Consider the following 25,967-nt stretch of genomic DNA (forward strand, 5'->3'; position numbering starts at 1 on the left):
AAAACTGAGTGCCTTAAAAACAAAGTTTCTATGCCACTCAGGGGGGTACTAGGGTATACCGCACGGACAGACAGAAAACAAACTAAGTAAAATATCTTGACCCAAAGGGCAGGTCAAAAAGAGTATGCACAAAAATAAAAAGCATAAGTATAAAAATCCTGATCCAAAGGGCAGGTCAAAATATATACAAATGGCCCGGGGACAGGCCTTAGAAATTGTCTCCCCTCAAAATAAAAACAGCTATATAAATGTATTGTCTCAAAGTAGTTGTATATAAACCAATATATATATATATATAAAAAATAATAATAAGAGAAGTGGGTGAAATCCTGGTTGTACTGGGTTAATCTCGAGCGGCCTAATCAATGCGCGGAGGGAGACGAGGTCCGATGGGTGCCTCCACCATGGCATCAAGCTTCTTCTTCTTCTCCCGAAATTTGGCGATCATCTCCTCAAGTTTGGGGTAGAAGGTAAGCTTGATATTTTTGTCATTGGTAGACCATGCCATGAAGACGCCATCATCGAAGCGCTTAGGGCACCGGCCGCAGGAAACGGGAGAAAGAAGCTCAGCCCTTTTTGCCTTCTTTGAGGCTTGTTCCTTGAAGTCTCTGAGCTCCTTCAGCTCCGCGGCCAGAGCGACCCTGGACTCTAAGTTTGCCTTGTGAGTTTCCTCTAAGGATCTCACCTTGGCAACCATCTCGTCCAAGGCTTCCCTAGCCTCCCGGAGCTCCCGCCTGGCCTTTGCAGTGGCCTCACCTTCCGCCCTCAACTCCTCTTGGTGCTTGGCCTCCAGCCTGTCTTTCCGCAGGGCCTCATCCCGGATCATCGCCTCCGCCTGGGCTTCCCTCCGCTTAGCCTCCTCCTCATTGGCTTTGGCAGCGGCCTCCCGGCGCTCAGCAGCCTCTTGGTAATACTGCCTCTCCGCAGTAAGATCCTGAAGAACCTTCCTGACTTCGTTAATGTCTCCAAAATCAGACAGGATGAAGTCATGGTTGATTATGTTCTTGGAGAGGCGGCCAGCTTCAGCAGCAAGCTAAACAACAATACAAGTATAAGGAAGAATCTCCAAAAAAGAATAAGGGGAAAAACAAAATTACAAAACACTTACCACAGTGAGGGAGTGGCTGAGATCCTGGACTTGGAAGATGGAGTTCAGGGATGCACAGGTAGCGAACCGCTTAGGCGCGCACCGGGTAAGCTGAGACGCAAACTCGCCAGTCATCTCCGCAGCAAAGGGAGCTAAGGTGGGCCCAAGGAAGCGACGGAACCAGTCCGATAGGGGATCCAAATTTAGGTCCCACGGATCCTGGTACTCCGGGTTGTTGATGGTGTCTTGCACCTCAACCCGCAGAATTCTCCTAAGGGCTTCCACCTCAGCATACCCCCGGGAGTATTCATCCATGGCGTAGTTGTGTTTAGCTATCCGGAGCTCCTGTCTCGCCTCGTCTCCAGGAACCGAAGTCAGCACAATGTTGGGAGGGGCAGTATGCTCTTCCATGGGAGAGACCCCACCATCAAGACCGTGGGCCAGAGTATCAGCCCTCCGAGGCCGCTTGGGTTCCTCCTGGGCAATCATTTTGCCTTTACGTTTGCGAATCAGAGCAATCTCTTGCTCTTCTTCACTTTTTTCAGCTTCCTCAGGAAGAGCCCGGAGCCCTCCTACACCTTCTTCAACTTCCTCAGTAAAGCCCCATTGCTTTTCTTGACCTTCTCCCGGCAGCACCTCCTCGTCATCCACTAAGTCAATAGTGTCTGGAGGAGCGCTGGAAGAAATCTTTAAAGCGGGGGCCATCGGGGAAGAAGTAAAGGCAGGAGGAGCCTCAGGAGTGTGAACCCCAGCAAGTTCGGCCAAAATGGCGTCCATAGAAGCACCTGCTACAACAAAAGAAAGCAAGTGTTAGAACATCCGTGGGAAACCACAAACACAAGATATAGCAAGCAAGCTAGTCCTACCCTGACTCTCTAATTCGGCCCTAGCAAAGTTCCGAATTTTGATGCTGGCAGCATCATCTCTGAGATAGCTGTCCTAAGGCCGGAACCAGCTGGATGTAATGTAAGCTGAAGGACCTAAGGGAACGGGCTCCGGAGGACCAGAACCCATCCGGGACCGACCTAGGAAATCTCCTAAGTTTGAAAAATAAAATTCCTTCAAATGATCCCCCCACCGGGTCGAGGGCATCCTAAATCTATAAAGGCGCTCGTCGAACCCTACGGGCCTAAGACTGGCATACTCGCCAATAGAAGGAACATAATGAACTACCAAAGGAGACTTACCGCCGGTGCCGGAAGAGCTGGCACCAGGAACCCCAGTGTTCGGCTCCTGAGCCGAAGGCTGTGGCCTGGGAGCCCTTCTCTCTGTTGAATCCCCAATGTGAAGGGGCTTCCCGGCAATCGCCTGACTCCTTCTCTCCACCGAGCTCCCCACGCGAAGTGTCTTCCCGGAAGCCGCTTGGGCCTTAGAGTACGCCTTCTCCTGGGCCTTCCGGTAGAGATACTCCTAGTACTTCTTCTATGCCGTGGCAATGATCTCGTCCTGGAAGGTCTTTTCCGCGACTGGCGCCCTCACGTAGGGACAAATAACCCGGGAAAGGTTAGAGTCCTCCACGGATTGATGCGGAAGGATGAGTTTTACCTTCCTGCAGTTCTCCGTAGTGACCAGACCCCCAACGTCAAGATCAGCCCGATCGTAAGAGGCAAAGGCCTGGGCTCTCCGAAGAAAGGTCTGAGTAGGTGCAGTCTGTTCATAGGGAGGAATCCTCACCCACTCAGTGAGGAGCTCCGAATGGTCCACTGCGCGGAATCCGGAGGAGAAGAAAAAACGATGGCGATACTTCTTAACGTGAGTTTGCCTGTTATACGGGACCACCCCTTCGTTAGCAGGGTGGGCGCGGAACCCATAAAAACCATCCTTAAGTTTGTCCCCCTTTTTGGGGACAGAAACGAGTTCATAAAAATACAATATTTCTGCGGGCGGGGAGATCCCCATCCTCGGGCGGAATAAAAAATAAATAAGCCTGAAAGCAGGCGGTATGCTTGGGGAATAAGTTGGTATGGCGCAAGGCCGACAAAAACTAGAAAATTAACAAAATAATCTTGAAGAGGAAGCATGGCCCCAGCCATCAGATGCGTCTGGCTCCAGGCCCCGAAGCCGCCGTAGTTGTGGTTGGGCGTCTCCGCGTCGCGAGGTGGCCGATGGTAGGTCCCTGATGTGGAAGGCTTGATTCCAGCTACCTCCACAATGTTCTCCAACTGATGGGGACAGGTCAGAGTGGAGTGAAGCTCGGCCGCTTCCCATCCGGTCGCCCGAGACTTCTACCCCTCCTGGGCAACAGGCCCCAGAGAGACCTCCTCAAGGGTAGCCAGGCGCTTACCACTCTTCTTCGATGACTTTGAGCTAGAAGCAGACATTTTTCGATTTTGTAAAAAGAGTAAGATTCCAGCAGTTAGGCCCCATACCAAACCCTAAATTAAGAAAAAGGGAATGGGGGTCCCCTAACCGCTAGAAAGAGGCCCCCTCCGGACATCTGTCATACAGGAAACCCTAGGAGGATTCCCTGGACAAGAGTCGGGTGCAATAAATTCACAGAAGACGGCCTTACGCGTTAAAGAAAACAGAAAGAAAAAAGTTTGTCCTATGCCCTAAGCAACCATTATACGAAGAACGTATGGCCTTCTACAAAAAAAAAATAACAACAGAGGCGTGACAACAGCAATCCTATCACTAGAGTAGTAAACTCAAACCGATTATATGAAGGATTTAAACACTTGCATCCCAGAAATGTCGAATGCAAACCCAGAAAAGAACAAACATATAAGTAATAGCATGCCATTCAATAATAAAGCAAAGGGTGCAAAGAACTTACGATGAAGTGTTGAAACTGGGGGTCCTGCTGTGAATCGAATAGAGACAAGAAGGACTGATAGCAATGAGCGAAGAAGAACTGGGGAGAATTGCAAAGTGTTTAAAGGCCTTGTTTTAGGTCTGAGAATTTTCTCTCTCGGAAATTTGAGCAAAGTTCCCAAGAAATGGGAAGTAACCGAAATGAAGAAAAGGTGGTGGCTTTTATAGGCAAAGCTGCATGAGGAACAGGCGTCATCACCTACCAATCGAATGGTGGGGGAAGCGCACGATTTGAATACTCAAAGATCAACGGACCAGATCAATTTGCAATAAAGGTGGTGGAAACGTTTGAGTATCCGTCTGACACCATTAATGCGCCGTATCAATCAATGGGCGCGAAACGAATCGACCCCTGCAAAAAGTGAATCGCTGCATCATTAAATACACCCTCACGCGCTCAAAGCTCGTGTCAGGAAACCGAGGAGTCAACCGGAGGTACTTGAACAAGGCTTGTTTCATTTTTCAAATAAACAAGGCTTGGGGGTTAAATGTTGCCCCTGATTTTGCCCAATATACGTGGACCAACCAGATAAGGACACGTGGATCAAGCAATTTACAATATTTGCTAAGTCTTTATGGCATAAGATAACGTCCAGGACGTAGCCCCCGGAGAAGGCACATGGAACTCTATATGCTCCCGGAAGCTCGAATAACGCTAAGGCCTCTCCGCGAGGTGTCAGGTGTCTCCTGAGCAATCAAGTCACATTAAATGCCGCATGGGAGGAAGCGTGTTGGGACTGCTACACGCAATAAAGTCTGACGACACAACCTCCAACCAGCAGCGGCACAGTAATGATCATTTAAGTCTAGCGACGGCTACACTGTGAAGAGTCACGTCAATCAAAAGGCAATAAGGACATTCCACATAAAAACCCTACAACACCTAGGGATTTGACCATGCATTACCCATGGTATATTCATTGGGAATACCCAACTTTATGGATACTTACAGATACACTTGTAAGGATAATTCTAGGGATCACCCCACCAAAAACACTATAAATACCCCCTCAAAGCTCATTAAATGGGATCGAGAATCTTGGGCTGCATATGAGCAAGTAGAGTAAATACTCACCAAGAACATTCTCTGTATTTATAAGGGTGAAAAACTCCCAAATATATTCTCTGTATTAAAGATATCCATAGATAACAGAGACTCGTGGACTAAGGCTCATTAACGCCCCAACCACGTAAAAATCCTTCTCTCAATTTCTTACAGCTCAGTAACTTTATAATATTTTATTGGTTGCCGAAAACCTCGGTCAACAAGTATGGATCACCCTAATGGTGGCGACTTTAATAGGGCTTATAAAAGTATGAAACAATGGTGGAAGCTCATAAGATAGAATAGCCTTGACTCTCGCTTAAACGGGAGAATGCTGGATTCACATCTTGATCGACTAAAAGGTTGCTAGAATGTTTATCATTTTAGATGAGCTAACAACTCTATTCAGTGGATGGTAACTTTGACTCTCGCCTAAACGGGACACTGATATCAGTTTGTTGAAAACCTTGAAAATTATTTAGGATTGTATGGTTTAGTATTTTTACTTATCATTCCTACTTGCTATGTGCTAATAATTTCTGAATGAGATTTTGTGTTAAACCTTACTTGCTTTCTATTTATTTTTATTTGTAGTATCCAATATGACCATGACCAATCCCATGTTATCACTGTTGACTGATAATAAGTTGAGTGGACTAACTTCCCTAAATGGAGAGAGAACATTAACATTGCTCTCATAGGTAAAAGTGCCTTGTTTGTGTTAACTGAACCGTCTCCTAAACAGCCGGGTGACAATGCAACCAAAGCTGTAAAAGAGAAATACGAGCGTTGGCAGAATGCTAATAACAAAGCTCGATACTTTATGCTTTCCAGCATGGTTGACACCTTGAAAACAAGGTTTGCAAACACTGTAACGGCTGCAGAAATCATGACACAGTTAATTGAGCTATTCAGAATGGAATCAATTCAGTTTCGCTTTGATGCGACAAAGAAATTCATCAATGCACGGATGGAACCCCATCAGAATGTGCGTGATCACCTTCTCCAGATGGCAAGTTATTTCCAGGAAGCCCAGAATCATGGAGCTGAAATGGATCAGACAACTCAAGTGAGTCTTATCTTGAATAGTTTGACTCCAGCTTTTCTGCCCTACACCTCAAATTATGTCATGAATAAGAAGGAACAAGACTTTCACACATTAGTCAATGACCTTCAGACATATGAAAATTTGATTGAAGGACCCAAGAAGAAAGGGAGTAAACCTCTTAATTCTTGAAATGGTAATGGGACGATTAAAGCTGAGGTTAACTTTGCCTCTACTTCCAAACCCAAGACAAAGAAGAAGTGGAAGAATAGCAAGAAGCCTGTTCAATCTGTGAAAACAGTTAAAAAGAAAAAGGCTGCTACTCCTGGTGACACATTAAAAGGAAAATGCTTCTATTGCAATGAAAAAGGACACTGGAAACCCCAATGTCCTAAACTTCTTGCAAAGAAACAAGGTATTTCTTTTCTTATAAACTGATGTGTTTTAGTGAATTATTATCCATTTGGATTATTAATTATGGACCTACTAACCATGTTTATTTGTTTTTCTTCTTATTACAGCCCAAACTGCTTGAACTCGGACGCTACCTTAGCGAGTTGAACCGGAAGGTTGGACAAAGGGGCAAAGTTTGTCCAAGATGAAGATGAAGCTCGTTTTTTATTTATTTTTTAATTAATTGTTTTAGTTTCAAAACAGTTTTGTTTTCAATTATTAGTTTGGAATTTTATTCCATTCTTTTTTTTTTCATATTGTTGCAAACAAATCCTTTAATTTTTGGAGAATTTTATAATAAAGTTTTCTATTTTGGAAATATTGCAATTTATGAATTGAGCTTCATTTACTTTATCTTGTGTAACCAATACCAATTATATTTATATGCTTTAATAATTGTATGTGTATGTATTTTTATTATTGATACAAATTCTATAGTATCTTAAACTCTTCAAAGAGTTAATACTACATAAACACTTAGAATTACATTCTGCGTTTATGAATAATTGTTAATTCTAAAAACAATTATTAAGAATTTGTTTTAAAGAAAGATCTTTTGATCTAATAAGGGTGGAGAAAAAGTTAAGAATAATATGCAGTTCAACGATCTTTTATATCAATTGAACTCTAGATTATATTCATAACTCCACATAATCTCTATAACACTTAGAGAATCGTGATCTCTATATCCCTTAGGGGTGGATCATAATCTCTATATACTTAGGGGTGGACTATATACCACTGTACTCTTTGTCAAACATAATTTTAAACATAAAAGTAATATAAAGAATTAGCAATTATCAGAATAAATTATTGATCTTGATTTATGTTCCAGTTTATATTTACTGTTGTCATAGAAATTGATACCAATAAAGTTCTTTGACAGTGTATCACACTACTTTATTTGAGTGAGAGAATTTTAAAATTCTTTACCCATCTTCATTTGGTTGACACTTGTGATAGGAACTTAAGAACACTACTGAGAAAGTAAATCTAACTGTTGCTCCAGAATTCGCCCAAAATACGTGGACCAGTCGAGAGGGGACACGTGGATCAGATAACTTGGAAAGATTTGCTGTCTTTGTGCGCCACCAGGAAGCGCTGTTAGCATGGGTCCCGGAGGAGGCACCCGGAGTACAAGGTACTCCAGGAAGCTAGTATAGCGTGAAGGCTCTCCGGGATATGTCAGGTCTCTCCCGAGCAATCAAGTCGCATTTAATGCTGCATGGGAGGAAGCGTGTTGGGAGTGTAACACGCAATAAAGTCTGACGGCACAACCCCCAAACAGCAGCGCTATAGTAATGATCATTTAAGTCTAGCGACGGCTACTCTGCGAAGAGTCACGTCAATCACAAGGCAAAAAGGACTTTCTCCATAAAAGCCCTACAGCACCTAGGGATTTGACCATGCATCACCCATGGTATATTCATCGGAAATGCCCAACTTTATGGATACTTACAGACACATGTGTAAGAACAATTCTAGGGATTACCCCACCAAAACACTATAAATACCCCCTCAAAGCTCATTTAATGGGGTCGAGAATCTTGGGCTGCAAAAGAGCAAGAAGAGAAAATACTCACCAAGAACATTCTCTATATTGATGAGAAAGACATTCTCTCAAGTGTAGAATCTGTATTAAATACATCCATTAATAACATTGGCTCGTGGACTAAGGCTCATTAACGCCCCAACCACGTAAAAAATCTTCATCTCACTTTCTTACAGCTCTTTATTATAATCATATTTTAATAGTTGCCGAAAACCTCGGTCAACATTTTGGTGCTTTCATTGAGAGCTGAGGAAAGCTGCTTCACAACAAGCATTTAACTTCACGACAATGGTGGAGACAAGAGCTACACGTCATCCTCGCCCTCTAGAAGACGCTCAAGACCCCAATGAGGAAGATGTAGCCTCAAGGGCACCAGAGGAGTCCGAGGAAGAAGAAGAAGAAATAGTTCCCGACGAAAACTACGAGGAACACCTCGACGAGTATGCCTATGACGGAGGAAGCTACTCGGAGTTGGTGCTCCTTAGACAAAAAGCTATCGATCATGAAGCTGAGATCGAAGCTCAGAAAGCGCAAAATCAAAAAATGCAGGAAGTGATGCTAGCCATGCAGAAAGCCATGGAGGCAGCTGGTATTCACGTGCATCCCAAGGCGATGGCCGCTGGGCTCGATGGGGAGCCAGCGACGTCTTCGCCTAATTCCCGGCTGAAGAAAGGCCTAGGGAACCTAGCCCTATAAGGCACCCTGCTGAGGAAAACCAAACAAAAAACCCTACTTCTACCCCTGGTCGGAAGAAAAAGGTGCAGGATCCGCGAAGGGTCCGCTCAGATTTCCCTAAAGGGAAAGGTCCGCAGAGGGGCAAGCCCCAAAGAGGGAGTCTTGGCCCTCAGGATCGAGGGGACCGGAAAAGCGTTTCCGTGCACCAGGAACCAGGGGGTAGAGGAAGAAGAGGACAGAGATGTCCACCCATTGATCTGAGAAATCAAATCAATGGGAATCAAGGTGACCTCCGGGATCGCCTTGACCAAAAAAGATACAGGCCCGTGGTCTCCTCGGGTACTGTAAACGAAGGGATTATGGCGGAACTTGCCATACTTCGAAAAGATATTGCTCGAGTCTCCCGGAGGCAGAAGGGAGACGACTCCGACTCGGACAGTGAGGATCGGGAGCCTTGTGCCAAACATATCCTGGAGGCGGAGCTCCCTAAAAACTTCAAGATGCCCGAAATGGCAGCATATACTGGGAACTCCGACCCCAGTGATCACTTGTCACGGTTCAACCGGGTCATGACAATCATGCGGGTCAGCAATGACGCCAAATGCTTGTGCTTCCCCCTCACTCTGAGCGGATCGGCAGAGGAATGGTTCAAAAAATTGGAACCAGGATCGGTGGGTTGTTGGAACAAACTCCAAACCAACTTCCGGAGACAATTTGTCGCTGCCAGGAAGGTCAACTTGGAGGTTAGTGCCTTGACCAACATCAAGCAATTGCCCACCGAGACCTTGAAGAATTACATCAAGAGGTTCCGAGAGGAAGCCTCGAAGACCAAGAAGGTCGACGACGGACAACAGCTTGCGCTTCTCCAAGCAGGAATCCGCACTGGGACTCCCTTCTGGAACGAATTACAGCAAGAAGGCGCTGCTAGCCTTCAGGACTTCCAGAAGCGAGTCCAAAAATATATTAACCTCGAAGAAGCCCAGATCGTGGCTTACGGAGGCTATTATCCCACCGGGATAGCGGGATACATGCCAGGAGTGTCGCCCTCGGGTACTGTCCCGACCGCGACTCCCCCGGTAAGTGGCATACAGTTCTCTGCCACTCCCGGATATAGCCAGGGTCAGGCTTTGGCCCCGGCATCTTCCCATTACGGCAACCAGTCCGGGATGAATGGACGGACTCCTTCACAGGCTGCCCCGACTGCTAGCTTAACAGGCCCTACCCAGGGGTCGAGGAGCAAAAGGTCCTCCAAGGGTAGCACCCGAACGGGAGAGAAGCGCCAAAAGAAGGGGTACACACCCCAATACACCCAGTACACAGAGCTCACGGACTCTCAGGAACGTGTATATTTTGCCACAAGGCAGAATACACACTACCGGAGACCCCAGCCATTGTACAAAGACAGCTCCCGGAGAGATCCGAGTAAAAGGTGCGAGTACCACAACGACATTTGTCATAGCACCAATGAGTGTAAAAATCTCAAAGACGAGATTGAAAATTTGATCAGTTTGGGCCACCTCTATGAGTGGATCAAAAATAGGTTGCCCCACCTTAATCCAGGGCAGGTGGCCGGGGGTATGCTTCCGAGAACGCCAGGGGGTACAGCAGGAGTATTGCCTCCAGCTCCCCCCCGCAGGTGACACCCAGCATATACCCGGGCTACCGCCCCGGCCTAATGGACGGGTAGCCATGATCTCCGGAGGTCCCCATATCGGAGGAAACACTCGCAAGGAGCGAAAAAGATATGCCGAGGCCGCAAGACACAGTGAGGTGTGGGAGGTTACTCAACTCCCGGCTCAAAGGCCTTGGCTAATGGACCAGCCCATAACGTTCACGGAAGAAGACGCCAAGACAGTGCGTTTTCCTCACCACGACCCGCTGGTCATAGAGACCCCCATCGCAAATAAGGTGGTGGCTAGGGTCCTGATTGACAATGGGAGTTCCGTGAACTTGCTCTTCAAAGAAGCCTTCACTGCGATAGGGTTGACCGACCGGGACCTCTCGCCTAGTGGATCGCAGCTCACAGGGTTTAACGGAACGACGCTAATCCCGATGGGAAAAGTCAGGCTCCCAATTACCCTGTGCCCGGATACCCCCCAAAGCACATTCAAGTATTGAACCTTCGTGGTGGTAGACTGTCCAACAGCCTACAACGCAATCCTAGGCCGACCGGCCCTCGTCGACTTTGGTGCAATTACTTCAATCCGACATCTATGCCTAAAATTCCCTACCCAGAAAGCCGGAGTCGGAACGGTGAGGGGAAATCAAGGAGAGGCCAGGCAATGTTACAATGTTGCCACCCACTTGCCAGTACTCATGGTCCGGGGGCCCCCTGAGATAGAGAAGGCTGAAGAGGACGAGTTGGACCTCGCATAGGGTCCGAAAGGGTCGTGGAACCAATGGAGGACGTCGAAGAAATACCAGTATGCGACGACGACTCCACCAAAGTACTCCGGATAGGGAGGAGCCTGGATCCGGAGGAAAAAGATAAAATAATAAAAACACTGAAGGGCGCCATCGACATCTTCGCATGGCGCCAAGAAGACATGACCGGCATCAGCCCTCATGTCATCACCCATGTACTCAATGTCAACCCGGACATGCCCCCTGTACAGCAAAAGAGACGCCCGCTCGACTCGGTGAAAGCCGAGGCCTTAGAGAAAGAGGTGGATAAACTTTTGTCCAATGGCATGATCCGCGACGTGTATTATCCGGAATGGCTGGCCAATCCGGTCCTGGTGCCCAAGCCGAACGGGACTTGGCGGGTTTGTATAGATTTCACAGATCTAAACAAAGCCTGCCCAAAGGACTGCTTTCCGCTGCCCAGGATCGACCAGATGGTAGATGCCACGTCCGGATTCAAGCTGCTGTCTTTCATGGATGCCTATGCTGGGTACAACCAAATAAAAATGCATACGGCAGACCAGGAGTGCACTAGCTTCAGGACCGATAAGGGGGTATACTGTTACCTAGTCATGCCTTTCGGACTGAAAAACGCCGGAGCAACCTATCAAAGAATGGTTTACCGGATGTTTAAAAGCCTCCTGGGACGAAACATGGAGGTATATGTAGACGACATGCTCGTCAAATCCAAAGCATGCAACAGCCATGCAAGCGACTTAGAAGAATGTTTCGAAGTCGTCCGGAGATACGGCATGAAGCTCAATCCGAAAAAATGCACCTTCGGGGAGAAGACTTGGAGAAGACTTGCTCCTTTACTTGGCCGTCTCCGAGCATGCGGTCAGTGCTGCACTGGTCCGGGAGGAAGAAAAAATTCAGCACCCCGTGTACTATGTTAGTAAGCGCATGGTAGGGGCCGAGACAAGGTACCCGGTTATTGAAAAATTAGTATTCTGCCTCATGATGGCATCAAGGAAGTTGAGACCATACTTCCAAGCCCATCCGATCAGAATCTTGACCAATCATCCACTCCGGCAAGTTCTCCAGAAGCCTGAAGCATCCGGAAGACTCCTCAAGTGGGCGATGGAGCTGAGTCAGTTCGACTTACATTACGTGCCCCGGATTTCCATAAAAGGCCAAGCCTTGGCAGACTTCATCACCGAATGCAATGAAGCCGAGGCGACAGCCAATACACCGGAGCCACCAATCCCCACTTGGAGAGTATTTGTGGACAGAGCTTCTAATGAGAACGGTTCAGGAGCCGGAGTGGCTATGATATCACCTACTGGATTGCGGCTCCAGGCAGCACTCCGATTCAACTTCACAGCTTCGAATAACGAAGCCGAATATGAGGCCCTGATAGCAGGGCTAAAATTGGCTAAAGCTGTAGGAGCCAAGAGAGTGGAAGTCTACAGTGATTCTCAGCTGGTCGTAAACCAAGTTTCCGGAGAATACCAAACTCGCGGCGAGCGGATGGCCGCGTACGTAGCCATAGTCCGAGAATTGCTCCACGAGTTCACGGACTACAAAATAGAAAGAATCCCCCGAGAGAAGAATGCTCATGCGGACTGTCTGGCTAAGTTAGCCTCGGACAGCGAAATCGAAGAGCTGGGGGTAGTACCAGTGGAACGCTTGGCGGAGCCAAGCATCAAAATAAAAGAGACCACACAAACGGTTGGGCAAGAACCCAGCTGGATGGTCCCCATCATAAAGTACATAACCACAGGTGAGTTGCCCTAAGAGAGGGCACTGTCTCGAAAGATTCGCATCGTGCTCATCGTTATGTAATGATGGATCAAATTCTCTACCGGAGAGGACTCAGCATGCCTTATTTAAGGTGTGTATCGGACCCTGAAGCTAGGAAAATCATGCTGGAGGTCCATGAAGGGTTCTGTGGAGATCATACGGGAGGACCCAGCCTCTCAAAGAAAATATTGAGGCAAGGGTACTTCTGGCCAACAATGAAAAAAGATTGTATAGACTATGTCCAAAAATGTGACTCGTGCCAAAGGTACGCGAACATACCGAGAGCTCCTCCAAATGAGATCACTTTGATGACCAGCCCCTGGCCCTTCGCGGTCTGGGGAATAGATCTCATCGGGTCTCTACCTACGGGAAAAGGAGGGGTAAAGTATGCAATAGTAGCAAGGACTACTTCACCAAGTGGACAGAGGCTGAGCCTATGAAGACAATAACTGCTAAGAAGGCATTGGACTTTGTTATTAAAAACATAGTGTGTCGATACGGCTTGCCTCATAAAATAGTCTCAGACAATGGAAAGCAATTTGATTGCGAGGAATTTACTGACTTTTGCAACCAACACGGAGTGGTAAAAAGCTTCTCCGCGGTAGCCCGGCCTCAAACAAACGGCCAGGCGGAAGCAGTCAATAAAATCCTAAAGGTCACCTTGAAAAAGAAGCTACTGGCCTGTAAAAATAACTGGCCTGAAGAATTGCCAAGGGTATTGTGGGCCTACCGGACGACCCCCAGAACCACAACCGGTCACTCGCCGTTCTCAATGGCGTACGGTTGTGAAGCAATGGTCCCGGTGGAAACATTATTCCCATCCCACAGGAGGACGACTTATGATCCGGCCACTAATCAGGCACTGCTCCAAGAGGCTTTGGATCAAGTCGAAGAACTCCGGGATGAGTCTCAAATACGGATGGCTGCTTATCAAAAGAAGGTGACCAAGTATTTTAACTCCAAGGTTAAAAACAGAAAATTTGCTATTGGGGATATGGTCCTAAGAAGGGTTTTTCCAGCCACCCAAGAACCCGGAGTGGGGGTACTTGGACCAAATTGGGAAGGACCATATGAAATCGAGGACGAAATCGGTTCTGGCACTTACAAACTGAAAAGAATGGACGGAACTACTGTCCCAAGAGCCTGGAATGCCGATCACCTCAGAAAATATTACCAGTAGCAAATTAAACTTAGATTTTGTTCAAAGGGTTTGTACCGTCCAAATGTATGCCTCCTCTATATTAAATAAAACTGAGTGCCTTAAAAACAAAGTTTCTATGCCACTCAGGGGGGTACTAGGGTATACCGCACGGACAAACAAAAACAAACTAAGTAAAATATCCTGACCCAAAGGGCAGGTCAAAATATGCGCAAAAATAACAAGCATAAGTATAAAAACCCTGAGCCAAAGGACAGGTTAAAATATATAAGTGTGACAAATAAAGATCGCATATATAAAAAAAAATATCCTAGCCCAAAGGGCAGGTCATATACATATAAATGGCCCGGGGACAGGCCTTAAAATATAATTGTCTCCCCTTCAAATGAAAGCTGCCGCCTATATGTAAATTGTTCTAAGGCAGCAGCAAATATGTACAAACAAAAAAAAAAGAGTTATAAAAGAAACGGGTAGAATCTGGGTCAATAATACGGCAGCTCAGTCAGCCCGCGGAGGAAGACGAGGTCCAATCCGTGCCTCAAGCGCAACGTCAAGCTTCTTCGTCTTTTCCCGAAATCTGGCAATCATCTCCTCGGGTTTGGGATAAAAAGCAAGCTTGATACTCTGATCATTGGTGGCCCAAGCCATATAGACACCATCATCAAAGCGCTTCGGGCACCGGGCGCAGGAAACAGGAGAAAGGAGCTCGGCCCTCTTGGCCTTCCTGGTGGACTGTTCTTTGAAATCCCTAAGCTCCTTCAACTCCGCAGCTAGAGCGGCCTTGGATTCGATGTCCGACTGGTGAGTCTCCTCTAGAGATCTCACCTTGGCGACCATTTCATCCAAAGCCTCCCTGGCCTCTCGGAGATCTCGCCTGGCCTTCTCGGCAGCCTCGGTTTGAGCCCTTAGTTCCTCCTGATGATGGGCCTCCATCCTGTCTCTCCGCTGAGCCTCGTCTCGGATCATGGCCTCCGCCTGAGCCTCCCTCCGTTTGGCCTCCTCTTCCTTGGCCTTGGCCGCTGCCTCCTGGCGCTCGGCAGCCTCCTGGTAGATCTGCCTCTCCGCTGTGAGGTCTTGGAGGACCTTCCTGACGTCATTCATGTCCCCAAAGTCGGACAGAGTGAAGCCATGGTTTATGATGTTCCCTGAGAGGCGGCCGGCCTCGGCGGCAAAGGCCGAACCATAACGAAGTATAAGGAAAAATTACTCAAAGGAAGAAAACAAAATACAAACAACAAAAAGGAAACGCAAAAAAATTGCAAAGTACTTACCACCGTGAGAGAATGGCTGAGGTCCTGGACCTGGAAGATGGAGTTCAGGGAAGCACAAGTGGCAAACCGCTTGGGCGCACAACGTGTAAGCTGAGAAGCGAACTCGCCGGTCATCTCCGCGGCAAAGGGAGCCAAAGTAGGCCCTAGGAGAGGACGGAACCAGTCCGTTAAGGGGTCCAGATTGAGGTTCCACGGATCATGGTATTCCGGGTGGTTGATGCTCGCCTCAACCTCAGCTCGCAGAATCCTCCTAAGGGCCTCCACTTCGGCATACCCCCGGGAGTACTCGTCCATAGCGTAGTTGTGTTTAGCTATGCGAAGCTCCTGCCTCACCTCATCCCCCGGAATCGGGGTAAGCTCGATGTGGGAAGGAGCAGGATTTTCCTCCATCGGGGAGACCCCGCCGTCTAGGCCATGGGCAGGAGTGTCTGCCCTCCGAGGCCTCTTCGGCTCGTCCTGGGCAATCATCTTGCCCTTACGCTTGCGAATCAGAGCCACTTCAGGCTCCTCCTCGTCCTCCTCTGCTACCTCCGGAAGGGCTTGAGGCTCTCCTGCCCCCTCAACGGCCTCTCCCAGAAGCACCTCCTCGTCATCCACTAAGTCAATGGTTTCGGGAGGAGCGCCGGAAGGAACCTTCAAGGAAGGGGCCGGGGGAGAGGGGGTGAAAGCCGGAGGAGCCACGGGAGTATGAACCCCGGCAAGCTGTTCCAGGATGGCATCCATGGAGGTACCTGTTCCAAAAAATAAGCAAGTGTTAGAAGTTCGTGAGGAACCGCTTATAAAAGATACAGCAAATAAGCTACTCCTACCCGAACTTCCTAATTCGGCCCTAGCAAAGTCCTGAACTTTAATGCTGGCAGCATCATCTCCAAGATAACTGTCCGAGGGCCGAAACCAGCTGGACGCTATGTAAGCTGATGGACCTATGGGAATAGGTTCCGGAGGGCCGGAGCCCATCCGGGACCGACCTAGGTAATCTCCTACGTTCGTAAAATAAAATTCCTTCAAACGATCCCCCCACCGGGTCAACGGCATCTTAAATCTACGAAGACGCTCGTCGAACCCTACGGGCCTATGACTGGTATATTCATCAACGGAAGGAACATAGCGAATTATCAAGGGAGACTTACCGCCGGCACCGGAAGTGCTAGCACCGGGAGCACCCGAGTTTGGTTCGGGGGCTGAAGGCTGAGGCCGAGAAGTCTGTTTCTCGGAAGAATCTTCAAGACGAAGGGGCCCCCCGGCGGGACGATCCTCAATCTCTTCTTGAAGTATCTTGTCAAAAAATTTAGCTTCGGACTTCCCGCCAATGGCTTGGCTCCTTCTCACCACCGGACTCCCCACGCGAAGCCCTCTCCCAGAGGCAGCCTGGGCCTTAGAGTACGCCTTCTCCTGGGCCTTCCGGTAGAGATAATCTTGGTACTTCTTCTCTGCCGTAGCAATGAGCTCATCCTGGAAGGCCTTCTCCGCAACCGGCGCCCTCACATTGGGGCAGATGACCCTTGAGAGGTTGGAGTCATCCACGGATTGGTGAGAAAGGATAAGTTTGGCCTTCCTACAATTCTCCGTGGTGACTAGACCCCCGACATCAAGATCGGCGTGGTCGTAGGAGGCGAAGGCTTGGGCCCTTCGAAGGAAAGCCTGAGTGGGAAGCGTCCGCTGGTAAGGTGGGATCCGCACCCACTCCGTGAGAAGCTCCGGGTGGTCCACGGCCCTGAACCCGGAAGAAAAGAAAAAGCGGTGGCGGTACTCCTTAACATGAGTCTGCCTATTATACGGAACCACCCCCTCGTTAGCAGGGTGGATCCGGAACCCATAAAAACCATCCTTAAGTTTGTCCCCTTTCTTGGGGACGGATACAAGTTCATAAAAATACAAAATTTCCGCCGGGCTGGGAGACCCCCAGCCACGAGCGGTGTAAAAAATAAATAAGCCTGAGAGCAGGCGGTAAGCTTGAGGAATAAGTTGGTATGGCGCAAGGCCGATAAATACAAGAAAATTAACAAAGTAATCTTGGAGCGGGAGCATGGCACCGGTCATCAAATGGGTCTGACTCCAAGCCCCGAAGCCGTCATAGTTATGATTAGGCGTCTCCGAGTCGCGAGGAGGCCGGTGAAATGTCCCTGAGGTGGAGGGTTTGATCCCGGCCACATTAATAATGTTCTCCAGCTGGTGAGGTCAAGTCAGGGTTGATCGAAGCTCGGCCGCTTCCCAACCGGTTGCGCGGGACTTGTACCCCTCCTGGGCAACGGGTCCCAGAGAAACCTCCTCCAGCGTGGCCATATTTTTCCCTTTCTTCTTCGAAGATTTTGAGCCAGAAGCAGACATTTTGTGTTCTAAGAAAAAACAAAAAGGGAAAAAGAAAAGTCCAGCAGTTAGGTCCCATACCAAACCCTAAATCAAGAAAAAGGGAGTGGGGGTCCCCTAACCGCTGGAAAGAGGCCCCCTCCGGACACGTGTCACATGGGAAACTCTGGAGAGAATCCCTGAGCAAGTGTTGGGTGCAGTGAAGTCGCAGAAAGTGGTTTTGCAAAAAGAAAAAAAAAAAGAGAAAAGCCATCCTATGCCCTAAACGACTGTTAAACGAAGAACACATGGCCCTCTTCAAACAGAACTGTATAACTACAACAGGGGCATGATAATGGCGATTCTACAACTAACGCAGTAAACATACAGCAGAACTCGAAGAACTTAAACACTCACAGAAGCCTCTAAGTACGAACCCAGAAAACGAACGAAGTAAATATAAGCATGTTATTATCTAAGGATGCAAGAAACTTACAGTCGATCGTTGAACTGGAGGTACTGAATGTGGTTGAGTGAGAGTTGAGAAGAACTGGCAAAGTCAAACACCGGAAAACTGAATGAAGTGTCTGGGTATTAAGACAGTTCGTGCTACTTTGAGGAATTTTCTCTCTAGGAAATTCGAGCAGAAATGGCAAGGAATGGAAAGTAACCGAAATGAAGGAAAGGTGGTGGCTTTTATAGGCGAAAACGCATGAGGAACAGGCGTCATCACCTACCAATCGCACGGTGGGGGAGACGCACGATTCAAATTCCCAAAGATCAACGGATCAGATCAATCTACCATTAAGGCGGTGGAAACGTTTGAGTATCCGTCTGACACCATTAATGCGCCGCATCAGTCATGGGGTGTGAAATGAATCGACCTCTGCAAAAGCGAATCGCTGCATTTAATGCCATTATCAGACGCACCTCCACGCGCCCCCAGGTTCATATTAGAAGACCGAGGAGGCAGCTGGAGACATTCCTGCAAAAAGCAAATCGCTGCATTAAATGACATCATTTAATTTGCCCCCACACGCTCGAGGCTCGAGCTAGGGAAACGAGGAGTCAACCGGAGACACTTGAACAAGCCTTGGTTTATTTTTACTAAGTAAACAAGGCTTGGGGGGTAAATGTTGCTCCAGAATTTGCCCAAAATACGTGGACCAGTCGAGAGGGGACATGTGGATCAGATAACTTGGAAAGATTTGCTGTCTTTGTGCGCCACAAGGAAGCGCTGTTAGCATGGGTCCCGGAGGAGGCACCCGGAGTACAAGGTACTCCAGGAAGCTAGTATAGCGTGAAGGCTCTCCGGGATATGTCAGGTCTCTCCCGAGCAATCAAGTCGCATTTAATGCTGCATGGGAGGAAGCGTGTTGGGACTGTAACACGCAATAAAGTCTGACGGCACAACCCCCAAACAACAGCGCTACAGTAATGATCATTTAAGTCTAGCGACGGCTACTCTGCGAAGAGTCACGTCAATCACAAGGCAAAAAGGACTTTCTCCATAAAAGCCCTACAGCACCTAGGGATTTGACCATGCATCACCCATGGTATATTCATCGGAAATGCCCAACTTTATGGATACTTACAGACACATGTGTAAGAACAATTCTAGGGATTACCCCACCAAAACACTATAAATACCCCCTCAAAGCTCATTTAATGGGGTCGAGAATCTTGGGCTGCAAAAGAGTAAGAAGAGAAAATACTCACCAAGAACATTCTCTGTATTGATGAGAAAGACATTCTCTCAAGTGTAGAATCTGTATTAAATACATCCATTAATAACATTGGCTCGTGGACTAAGGCTCATTAACGCCCCAACCACGTAAAAAATCTTCATCTCACTTTCTTACAGCTCTTTATTATAATCATATTTTAATAGTTGCCGAAAACCTCGGTCAACACTAACCATTCATGTGGATAGAAATAACTTATCAGAATTATGAGAATAAGATAGAAGAATTCTTGCATAGTCTATTCGAATGACTTGAGCAAAGATTTATAATCCTCATAAAATTTTATGGTATCTCAATTTGATTACTTAATCTCTAGCAAGTGTTTTATACGTCACTTAAAATACTAGGTTGCTATGTTGATGACTTAGTCTTAAAGGGACTTACAGTTTCAGACTAAGATAATATGTCACAACTAGATATCCCTCAAAACAATAGTAAGAGGTTAAATGTATAATTTAATAAGACACCTACTGTTGAGTGGGAGCCATCTGAGATGTAATCAAATAAGGAAAATTAAGGGACAGTCAAGAAAGATTTATGAAAGTGACCTATATGTTAGCTAATAAGGAACTGTATATTAGTAATCCTTATATCTACACCAACTCATTAAGAATTCGAGATGGTGGTTACTCTGCGGGTGGAGGAGTTATTCTAGAAGAGTGTAAAAACCCATCTATAATAATTCAAGCTCCATCAATGAAGATATATAACTTTGTAAATTCGAAATTACCAGAGAGTTATTCAACTAAAGAAAATTCTACACTGTATAATCTCTATTTCATTCTTTAAAGAATGAGAGATATGCCTTCTGTTTATTCAGATGTACTTAATAAGCAGTAAGGATTGCAGTAACCCTTCTTGAGTAATGCATATAGTAAAGGATGTTGCATAATGTTTTATGAACATGGTTCCAGAAATTTGGGTTAAGTCAAATATACTACACTTGATCTGAAGATCAAGACAACAAATTGATTGGAATGCACAACTTGTTTTATGTTAGTGCAAGTGGTAGTTTATTGGGATTTTATGCCCTAAATAAAACACATTACAATCTAATATAATTTGTTATCAATAAGAGGTTAGAAGTCATTTATGTTTACATGTTGTTTTCATAATTATGGTTTAATATATGTACAAAATCTGTTAAGTCAAGAACATATAGTCATTCACATTTACTGTGATGTCAAGACAGTGGAAAGTGATTGTGAATGATTCGAAAGACTAAGTCCCACTTTCATCAGTGCTCTGGATTTACACTAATTTGATAATCAGCGATGAAGTGTACTTACAGTTTGCATAAGTGTTATGTTCTTTCCAGAACATTGGCAAAGTATACTAGTTTCGAATGTATGGAGTATAAATTGGACTTGACCGATATTGATCTTAGTTAAGATATTATAATACTTACCTTTGTATCTTTTCAAGTCAATATCACTAGTTGATCTTAGATCAAAAGATCTAAATCCTGATATGCTAAGGCTCAATCTCAGGAGTTATATTCATGTTCTTTGATTTGTTAGTTAAGCCTACTTTTGGGTCAGGGTGATACATACATTTTGGGAACATGATAGTATGATTGAGTGGGAGCGCTAAACATAAATATGGAATCTATAGTTTTTATAGATGTTTCGAAGTTAAGTGATGATTTCCTTCGAGCTTAGCTAAATAGAAGTAAATGGAAGAGCTCTTGTTTTAGTGATTATATTTTAGTTCACTAAAACATCATTTACAAGTAGCTAAGTGTTTTAAGGAGCAAAATACATTGAGGGGTGAAACGGTAAATTTATCCATACTTAGTGTAAATCATCTATATAGAGGATCTTTCATCATTGAGATTATAACGATGGTTAAATGTGATAGCGTATCTATATGGTGGAACATATAGAGCGTTCTACGTAACTGAGAATGCAATTCCAAGTTCTAAGAGTGGATGCAACGAGGAATTAATAAATTAGGGAGTTTACTTGGTAAATTCGGTTTAGCTTATTGGAAGCTCAGTAATATAGGTCCATGGTCCCCATTCTAGTTGAGACCATACTGCTTGTATGACTTAGATAATTGATTTTAATTAATCAATTCTAATTCTTAAATTAGACTATGTCTGGTTTACGAATTTTCACTAAGCAAGGGCAAAATTGTGAAGAAAAGAGATTCTAGGTTTTATTTATTAAATAAGAGACTTTATATGCCTAATTAATAAATATATTAAGTGAAAATATTATTTAATAATTTATTTTAGTTATTAAATAATTAGTTTTGGCATTTAAATGGTTAGAATTGGAAAATTGGTATTTTTGAGAAAATAGAAATGAAAATTGTCAAAATTGCAAAATACCAAGTGGGGCCCATTAACACCATGGCCAGCCACTTTGAGAGGCTTTTTCCAATTATTATTTTCATTATTTTAATGCCAAGTAATTGCTAACCTATACCTAGAGGTTATGTATAAATAGATAGTGATGGCTCACACCTAAACAAGTTTTTTAAGAGATTGAAATCAGAAAAATTAAGCCACTCACTATCCTTCTATAGCCAACCCCATCTCTCTCTCTTTTCTTCTTCTTATTTTCGAAACCTTGAGTGATAGAGTAGTGCTCACACACATCAAGTGGTATCTCAATCATAGTCTGGAAGATCGTGAAGAATCCAAACTGAAGAGAAGGACATTCAGACTCAGATCTTGGTGATACTCTGCGACAGAAAGGATACAAGGGTTAGAAATTTGATTGGAAGGAGACATATTATTCCGCTGCACCCAATGTAAGGTTTCCTAAACTTTATATGTGTTTATTATCGTTTTAGAAGTTCATATTTAGGATGTTAAACAACATACTTGTTAGTAAATCTTAGATCCTGGTAAAATAAATTCCAACAGGTTCTCCATGCCATTGCTCAGACGTGTTACTCAAGAAGAAGCTGCACGACTCCTATCTGAGGAGCACGATGGATTCTGTGGAAATCATGCTCCTGGGTAGAGTTTATCCAAGAAAATTCTAAGGCAAGGTTATTTCTGGCTGACAATGATTGAAGATTCAAGGCCTATGTTAAGAAATGTGACAAATGCCAGAGATTTTCGAAGATACCTCGAGCTCCGCCCAACAAGTAAACTCAGATGCAAAGTCCGTGGCCCTTTGCCATTTGGGGAATTGATCTGATAGGACAATTACCCAAAGGCAATGGACGAGTGCAGTAACGGTTGATTACTTCACTAAATGGACGGAGGCCAAACCACTCGCAACCATTACATCCAAGAAAGTTCAAGACTTTATTGTGAAGAACATAATCTGTCGGCTCGGATTGTCGTACAAAATAGTTTCAAATAATGGCAAGCAGTTTGACAGCCAATCCTTCCCTAATTTTTGTGCGAATCATCATATCATCAAAAGTTTCTCCGCAGTGGCACATCCACAAGCGAATGGTCAAGTTGAAGCAGTCAACAAGACCTTGAAGGATACACTAAAGAAAAGACTCAAAGATGCTTAAGGAAATTGGTCGGAAGAACTTCCTGAAGTTCTATGGTCATATCGAACAACTGAGAAAATGGCAACCGGACAGACCCCATTTGCTATGGCATATGGGTATGAAGCTATGTTACCTATAGAGCTTGAGCCACCATCCCACAGAAGATTAACGTACATCCAAGAAGTAAATCACGTACTCCTAGCCAAATTACTTGATGAATCGAAGATAAGCGAACCGCAGCAAACTTAAAGTTGATAGCCCATCAACAAAAAGTAGCTTGGTATTTCAATGAACAATTAAAGGCTCAGAAATTATTTGTGGGAGATATGGTCCTAAGAAGAGTATTTCTAAACACCAAAGACACTACGGCAGGTGTGCTCAGACCTAACTAGGAAGGACCATATCAGGTGGTCGAAGTTCTCGAATCAAGAGCATACAAATTGGGTAAGTATGATGAAAAAAATGCAACTTGTTCTAGTACCACGGTATTGGAATGTGGAACATTTAAGAAAATACTACCAATAAAGTACCAGGTCGGACGACCATATTAAGTACAAAAAGAACATTTACTTTTAAGTGAATGGCCTGCTGGGTGGACTACGCTCAAAGGTTTGGACAAAAATGAAAAAGTACTCAGGTCGGATGACCACCATTTAAAGTACAATTTCTAAATTCTGCAATTTGTTTTATTTCATGTTAAGCTAAAAGATCAGATTAGATCAAATAGCTCTGATGTAAGTTACTACGGTAACAAACATATTTTCGATCAATAAATGAATAAAGATGTTTATTTCAAAATTCAAATTGAGTCGAAATTACTAACATGTTGCTAATTTACAATCCAGTACGTACAAAACGTTTGGTCAAACCCAAAACCCCCAACAGATAAAAAAGAATACTTGTAAAAAACAAGTGACCAAGAGTCATACGTCTGCTCGGTCACTTGGGGGCACCTATACCTGTACAAAGCATTTGGTAAAGATAAAACAGACACAATTGCACGATTATTATAAACAGAGAATGAAATTCATTAAAGATAGCAAAAGCATGTACTACTGTGATTAAAAGCTGCCCGGTCAGCCTGTTGTCTATAAAATAAAAAATAATTCCAAGTTTAAAGACCGCTTCGCCGGTCATGATGTCTTAAAAAAGGTTTTATGGCCGAATAAGATATATAAAAAAAGAAAGATAAAAAGATATGTATTTAAACAGCTGGAGTTCCAGGCTCTCAGTTTGGGTTTTTTGGACCGGTAAGAGCTGGAGAATTTTTTGTCTGAGCGGAAGGTACCTCAACATTCTTGCCAGAAGTAGAAGTAGTCGCCTCGCTTTCACCATAAGCCACTTGAGAAGCACAGTACTCAAGATACATGTCTTTGGCCTCGCCCAAGTAATCAAAATTTGCATGAGGGTTAGCCTTCCAAAAGTGATAAAAAATCTCGAGACCAGCTAAGGCATGTACTTTCTCTTCCAGCCTCGCCACCTCCGATTTATGCTTCTCGACCTCAGCTGTAAGCTCCTCCTCCTTCGTCTTCTTCTCTTCGTCCAGCCGACGGAAGACTATCTAAAGAACTCCCCTTTCCTCTTGAAGACTATTCACTTCTGCCGACAAGGTGCCGATGGTAGCTTCAAGTTGATCGGAGGCCTCTAGGTCCTTAGTCAACTTGGCTATTTTCCTCTCACCAGTAAAAAGCTTCTTGTTGACTTCAGCTAGCTCTATTTGGACAGCTCCGAGTTCCACCCTGGCGTCATCATCATTCTTCCTGGTCAAGTCCACCTCCGCCCACATGGTGTTGGACATGGCAGCGTTCTTGGAGGCATCAAATTTGGCTCGAGAATAGGTGTAAGCCAACTTTAGACTAGCCTACACAGAGAAGAAACTTTAGAGTCTGAGCCAAGTAAAAAGGATTAAAGGAAACTATCAAGAAAGACTTACCCTTGTAAATTCCCTCAAGACTCCTCCCATCAGCAGCTCCAGTGAAGATTCGTTGTCAGAGCCGGCCAGCTGCTCACTCACCTCAGGAACCAATCGCTTCATGTAATGGGCGAGCATCTCCTTGCCTTTCTTGGCCTCTAGATGCAGTGGAGAGGGTGGAGTAGGAGCCCACATCTGCTCAGATTCGCTCTTAGCCAGCTCGGATCTGCCCTTTGACTCCTCAGGCCTGTTCGAGCTTCCTCCCTGAGAATCTTTGGACTTAGCAACTTTCAGAGTAGAAGGGTCCGTGACAGTTAGCTCCTCGGAAAGATCAATAACCTCCCCGGCCGGTGTCTTTTCCTTAGAAGGGGTCACCTCACCGCCCCTAGATTTCTTAGCTAGAGGAGATGAGCTTGAGCTTCCTCCAACTCTCTTCTTCAGAGCATCGAGCATCTTCTGAGACATGTCTGCACGAAATAAAAACAACATGGTTAGAAGAAAAAAGGCATTAGAAGCATAAAAGCATGTTAATCAAAGAAGTTTAAAAACAAGACGGAGTATCCTGTGCTTCATGAGAAGCGTTTGTCTGAGCAAGACTCAAGAGTCCATGATAACCAAACAAGCCTCTTATCTCCGCCATGACAGCTTTCCCTTTTCATAGTACGGGAGAGGATGGCGAGCAGGTATACTGGGCTCCCTAATTCGAATGGCATGTTCAACAGGCCTGGGCTGGGCCGGAAGTTTCTTCCTCCTTTTGAGCGGAGTCACCTGCTCTTCCTCAACCTCATCTTCAGGATTCAAAGGCTCATGAGCATACTGTTTGCCCCTTGCACCTCCTTTCAACTTAGCTTCACACTTAGGTTGGATGAGTTCATTCTCCTTATGAGCTCCCTCAGCCCGGCCAGCACAAGATTTCCTCTTCCTCTCCTTCATAGGCTTAGGAATAAAATCCTTTGGATAGAGCCCGTACCTCACAAATTTGTCCTCGGTGGTCAACAAAATGATATTTCAGTCATTCCCCAGAAGCTGAGGAGGCCTTTGAGCTTTATCTCTAAGAGCAAGTGTGAAAGGAGGGCGGTCATATGTGGGGATCTGTTGGAACTGAGTATGGGTAGTGCCCATGCCTTCCACCATGAAGTACTCATCAACAAAATGCCCAATTTTGCTAACGGCCTTGTCTCCGGTGCCCATCAACCACTTGAAGTCTGCATGAGAGAAATAGAAGTACCCCGATCTGCCTTGCTTAGGGGTGGACTTTAAATCAAAAAACCTGCTAACCTCATGGGGAGAGGGCATATCCCACCTCTGGGAGGCA

This window comes from Cannabis sativa, chromosome 7 (assembly GCF_029168945.1).
Source record: "Cannabis sativa cultivar Pink pepper isolate KNU-18-1 chromosome 7, ASM2916894v1, whole genome shotgun sequence".
In the NCBI taxonomy this organism is placed as follows: domain Eukaryota; kingdom Viridiplantae; phylum Streptophyta; class Magnoliopsida; order Rosales; family Cannabaceae; genus Cannabis; species Cannabis sativa.